Raw genomic sequence first — 6,574 nt, 5'->3', positions numbered from 1 at the left:
ATTCGGTGAGGGAAGGAGGGCTGTAAGGGGAGGAGGGGGCCCACATTTCTCCAACTAGTGGAGAAATGTTAACCTAGGTTCTATACTTCGAATGTTAACAGAGGTATTACTTTATAATGTCACAGCCGACGAGACATTTTGTGGCTCACGAGGACTCTGCGTTGCATATACCACTTGTTAAATATTTCTGAAACATAAATAGTATTACGACGACCTCCTTGTATCAGTAACACATTGCGACAACTGTTGGAATCATCAAGATCCTTGGAAATGACAGCCAAATTTGGAATCCACAAGGAACAACTGCGAATAATGTGTTAGGAAGTATCATTTGCTATGGCATATGTCTTTAAAAAGCGAGTTTAGGTCGGTAGCAGAGGTCGAAATTGCCGCAGAAGGCTCATTCGGTGAGGGAAGGAGGGCTCTAAGGGGAGGAGGGAGCCCAAATTTCTCCAACTAGTGGAGAAATGTTAACCTAGGTTCTATACTTCGAATGTTAACAGAGGTATTACTTTATAATGTCATAGCCGACGAGACATTTTGTGGCTCACGACGACTCTGCGTAGCATATACCACTTGTTAAATATTTCTGAAACATAAATAGTATTACGACGACCTCCTTGTATCAGTCACACATTGCGACATCTGTTGGAATCATTAAGATCCTTGGAAACAACAGCCAAATTTGGAATCCACAAGGAACAACTGCGAATAATGTGATAGGAAGTATCATTTGCTATGGCATATGTCTTTAAAAAGCGAGTTTAGGTCGGTAGCACAGGTCGCAATTGCCGCAGAAGGCTCATTCGGTGAGGGAAGGAGGGCTGTAAGGGGAGGAGGAGGCCAACATTTCTCGAACTAGTGGAGATATTTTAACCTAGGTTCTATACCTCGAATGTTAACAGTGGAATTACTTTATTATGTCATAGGCGACGAGACATTTTGTGGCTCACGAGGGCTCTGCGTTGCATATACCACTTGTTAAATATTTCTGAAACATAAATAGTATTACGACGACCTCCTTGTATCAGTAACACATTGCGACAACTGTTGGAATCATCAAGATCCTTGGAAATGACAGCCAAATTTGGAATCCACAAGGAACAACTGCGAATAATGTGATAGGAAGTATCATTTGCTATGGCATATGTGTTTAAAAAGCGAGTTTAGGTCGGTAGCAGAGGTCGCAATTGCCGCAGAAGGCTCATTCGGTGAGGGAAGTAGGGCTGTAAGGGGAGAAGGAGGCCAACATTTCTCCAACTAGTGGAGAAATGTTAACCTAGTTTCTATACCTCGAATGTTAACATTGGAATTACTTTATTATGTCATAGGCGACGAGATATTTTGTGGCTCACGAGGGCTCTGCGTTGCATATACCACTTGTTAAATATTTCTGAAACATAAATAGTATTACGACGACCTCCTTGTATCAGTCACACATTGCGACAACTGTTGGAATCATCAAGATCCTTGGAAATGACAGCCAAATTTTGAATCCACAAGGAACAACTGCGAATAGTGAGTTGGGAAGTATCATTTGCTATGGCATATGTCTTTAAAAAGCGAGTTTAGGTCGGTAGCAGAGGTCGAAATTGCCGCAGAAGGCTCATTCGGTGAGGGAAGGAGGGCTCTAAGGGGAGGAGGGGGCCCAAATTTCTCCAACTAGTGGAGAAATGTTAACCTAGGTTCTATACTTCGAATGTTAACAGAGGTATTACTTTATAATGTCACAGCCGACGAGACATTTTGTGGCTCACGAGGACTCTGCGTTGCATATACCACTTGTTAAATATTTCTGAAACATAAATAGTATTACGACGACCTCCTTGTATCAGTCACACATTGCGACATCTGTTGGAATCATTAAGATCCTTGGAAATGACAGCCAAATTTGGAATCCACAAGGAACAACTGCGAATAATGTGATAGGAAGTATCATTTGCTATGGCATATGTGTTTAAAAAGCGAGTTTAGGTCGGTAGCAGAGGTCGCAATTGCCGCAGAAGGCTCATTCGGTGAGGGAAGGAGGGCTGTAAGGGGAGAAGGAGGCCAACATTTCTCCAACTAGTGGAGAAATGTTAACCTAGTTTCTATACCTCGAATGTTAACAGTGGAATTACTTTATTATGTCATAGGCGACGAGACATTTTGTGGCTCACGAGGGCTCTGCGTTGCATTTACCACTTGTTAAATATTTCTGAAACTTAAATAGTATTACGACGACCTCCTTGTATCAGTCACACATTGCGACAACTGTTGGAATCATCAAGATCCTTGGAAATGACAGCCAAATTTGGAATCCACAAGGAACAACTGCGAATAGTGTGTTGGGAAGTATAATTTGCCTTGGCATATGTCTTTAAAAAGCGAGTTTAGGTCGGTAGCACAGGTCGCAATTGCCGCAGGAGGCTCATTCGGTGAGGGAAGGAGGGCTGTAAGGGGAGGAGGAGGCCAACATTTCTCGAACTAGTGGAGATATTTTAACCTAGGTTCTATACCTCGAATGTTAACAGTGGAATTACTTTATTATGTCATAGGCGACGAGATATTTTGTGGCTCACGAGGGCTCTGCGTTGCATATACCACTTGTTAAATATTTCTGAAACATAAATAGTATTACGACGACCTCCTTGTATCAGTAACACATTGCGACAAGAGCTGGAATCATTAAGATCCTTGGAAATGACAGCCAAATTTGGAATCCACAAGGAACAACTGCGAATAATGTGTTAGGAAGTATCATTTGCTATGGCATATGTCTTTAAAAAGCGAGTTTAGGTCGGTAGCACAGGTCGCAATTGCCGCAGAAGGCTCATTCGGTGAGGGAAGGAGGGCTGTAAGGGGAGGAGGAGGCCCACATTTCTCCAACTAGTGGAGAAATGTTAACCTAGGTTCTATACTTCGAATGTTAACAGAGGTATTACTTTATAATGTCACAGCCGACGAGACATTTTGTGGCTCACGAGGACTCTGCGTTGCATATACCACTTGTTAAATATTTCTGAAACATAAATAGTATTACGATGACCTCCTTGTATCAGTAACACATTGCGACAACTGTTGGAAACATCAGGATCCTTGGAAATGACAGCCAAATTTGGAATCCACAAGGAACAACTGCGAATAATGTGTTAGGAAGTATCATTTGCTATGGCATATGTCTTTAAAAAGCGAGTTTAGGTCGGTAGCAGAGGTCGCAATTGCCGCAGAAGGCTCATTCGGTGAGGGAAGGAGGGCTGTAAAGGGAGGAGGAGGCCAACATTTCTCCAACTAGTGGAGAAATGTTAACCTAGGTTCTATACTTCGAATGTTAACAGAGGTATTACTTTATAATGTCACAGCCGACGAGACATTTTGTGGCTCACGAGGACTCTGCGTTGCATATACCACTTGTTAAATATTTCTGAAACATAAATAGTATTACGATGACCTCCTTGTATCAGTAACACATTGCGACAACTGTTGGAAACATCAGGATCCTTGGAAATGACAGCCAAATTTGGAATCCACAAGGAACAACTGCGAATAATGTGTTAGGAAGTATCATTTGCTATGGCATATGTCTTTAAAAAGCGAGTTTAGGTCGGTAGCAGAGGTCGCAATTGCCGCAGAAGGCTCATTCGGTGAGGGAAGGAGGGCTGTAAAGGGAGGAGGAGGCCAACATTTCTCCAACTAGTGGAGAAATGTTAACCTAGGTTCTATACTTCGAATGTTAACAGAGGTATTACTTTATAATGTCACAGCCGACGAGACATTTTGTGGCTCACGAGGACTCTGCGTTGCATATACCACTTGTTAAATATTTCTGAAACATAAATAGTATTACGACGACCTCCTTGTATCAGTCACACATTGCGACATCTGTTGGAATCATTAAGATCCTTGGAAATGACAGCCAAATTTGGAATCCACAAGGAACAACTGCGAATAATGTGATAGGAAGTATCATTTGCTATGGCATATGTGTTTAAAAAGCGAGTTTAGGTCGGTAGCAGAGGTCGCAATTGCCGCAGAAGGCTCATTCGGTGAGGGAAGGAGGGCTGTAAGGGGAGAAGGAGGCCAACATTTCTCCAACTAGTGGAGAAATGTTAACCTAGTTTCTATACCTCGAATGTTAACAGTGGAATTACTTTATTATGTCATAGGCGACGAGACATTTTGTGGCTCACGAGGGCTCTGCGTTGCATTTACCACTTGTTAAATATTTCTGAAACTTAAATAGTATTACGACGACCTCCTTGTATCAGTCACACATTGCGACAACTGTTGGAATCATCAAGATCCTTGGAAATGACAGCCAAATTTGGAATCCACAAGGAACAACTGCGAATAGTGTGTTGGGAAGTATAATTTGCCTTGGCATATGTCTTTAAAAAGCGAGTTTAGGTCGGTAGCACAGGTCGCAATTGCCGCAGGAGGCTCATTCGGTGAGGGAAGGAGGGCTGTAAGGGGAGGAGGAGGCCAACATTTCTCGAACTAGTGGAGATATTTTAACCTAGGTTCTATACCTCGAATGTTAACAGTGGAATTACTTTATTATGTCATAGGCGACGAGATATTTTGTGGCTCACGAGGGCTCTGCGTTGCATATACCACTTGTTAAATATTTCTGAAACATAAATAGTATTACGACGACCTCCTTGTATCAGTAACACATTGCGACAAGAGCTGGAATCATTAAGATCCTTGGAAATGACAGCCAAATTTGGAATCCACAAGGAACAACTGCGAATAATGTGTTAGGAAGTATCATTTGCTATGGCATATGTCTTTAAAAAGCGAGTTTAGGTCGGTAGCACAGGTCGCAATTGCCGCAGAAGGCTCATTCGGTGAGGGAAGGAGGGCTGTAAGGGGAGGAGGAGGCCCACATTTCTCCAACTAGTGGAGAAATGTTAACCTAGGTTCTATACTTCGAATGTTAACAGAGGTATTACTTTATAATGTCACAGCCGACGAGACATTTTGTGGCTCACGAGGACTCTGCGTTGCATATACCACTTGTTAAATATTTCTGAAACATAAATAGTATTACGATGACCTCCTTGTATCAGTAACACATTGCGACAACTGTTGGAAACATCAGGATCCTTGGAAATGACAGCCAAATTTGGAATCCACAAGGAACAACTGCGAATAATGTGTTAGGAAGTATCATTTGCTATGGCATATGTCTTTAAAAAGCGAGTTTAGGTCGGTAGCAGAGGTCGCAATTGCCGCAGAAGGCTCATTCGGTGAGGGAAGGAGGGCTGTAAAGGGAGGAGGAGGCCAACATTTCTCCAACTAGTGGAGAAATGTTAACCTAGGTTCTATACTTCGAATGTTAACAGAGGTATTACTTTATAATGTCACAGCCGACGAGACATTTTGTGGCTCACGAGGACTCTGCGTTGCATATACCACTTGTTAAATATTTCTGAAACATAAATAGTATTACGATGACCTCCTTGTATCAGTAACACATTGCGACAACTGTTGGAAACATCAGGATCCTTGGAAATGACAGCCAAATTTGGAATCCACAAGGAACAACTGCGAATAATGTGTTAGGAAGTATCATTTGCTATGGCATATGTCTTTAAAAAGCGAGTTTAGGTCGGTAGCAGAGGTCGCAATTGCCGCAGAAGGCTCATTCGGTGAGGGAAGGAGGGCTGTAAAGGGAGGAGGAGGCCAACATTTCTCCAACTAGTGGAGAAATGTTAACCTAGGTTCTATACTTCGAATGTTAACAGAGGTATTACTTTATAATGTCACAGCCGACGAGACATTTTGTGGCTCACGAGGACTCTGCGTTGCATATACCACTTGTTAAATATTTCTGAAACATAAATAGTATTACGATGACCTCCTTGTATCAGTAACACATTGCGACAACTGTTGGAAACATCAGGATCCTTGGAAATGACAGCCAAATTTGGAATCCACAAGGAACAACTGCGAATAATGTGTTAGGAAGTATCATTTGCTATGGCATATGTCTTTAAAAAGCGAGTTTAGGTCGGTAGCAGAGGTCGCAATTGCCGCAGAAGGCTCATTCGGTGAGGGAAGGAGGGCTGTAAGGGGAGGAGGAGGCCCACATTTCTCCAACTAGTGGAGAAATGTTAACCGAGGTTCTATACTTCGAATGTAAACAGAGGTATTACTTTATAATGTCACAGCCGACGAGACATTTTGTGGCTCACGAGGACTCTGCGTTGCATATACCACTTGTTAAATATTTCTGAAACTTAATTAGTATTACGACGACCTCCTTGTATCAGTCCCACATTGCGACAACTGTTGGAATCATCAAGATCCTTGGAAATGACAGCCAAATTTGGAATCCACAAGGAACAACTGCGAATAATGTGTTAGGAAGTATCATTTGCTATGGCATATGTCTTTAAAAAGCGAGTTTAGGTCGGTAGCAGAGGTCGCAATTGCCGCAGGAGGCTCATTCGGTGAGGGAAGGAGGGCTGTAAAGGGAGGAGGAGGCCACCATTTCTCCAACTAGTGGAGAAATGTTAACCTAGGTTCTATACTTCGAATGTTAACAGAGGTATTACTTTATAATGTCACAGCCGACGAGACATTTTGT

The sequence above is a fragment of the Schistocerca serialis genome, chromosome 10 (assembly GCF_023864345.2).
Source record: "Schistocerca serialis cubense isolate TAMUIC-IGC-003099 chromosome 10, iqSchSeri2.2, whole genome shotgun sequence".
NCBI lineage: Eukaryota > Metazoa > Arthropoda > Insecta > Orthoptera > Acrididae > Schistocerca > Schistocerca serialis.
This window is presented reverse-complemented; position numbering follows the sequence as displayed.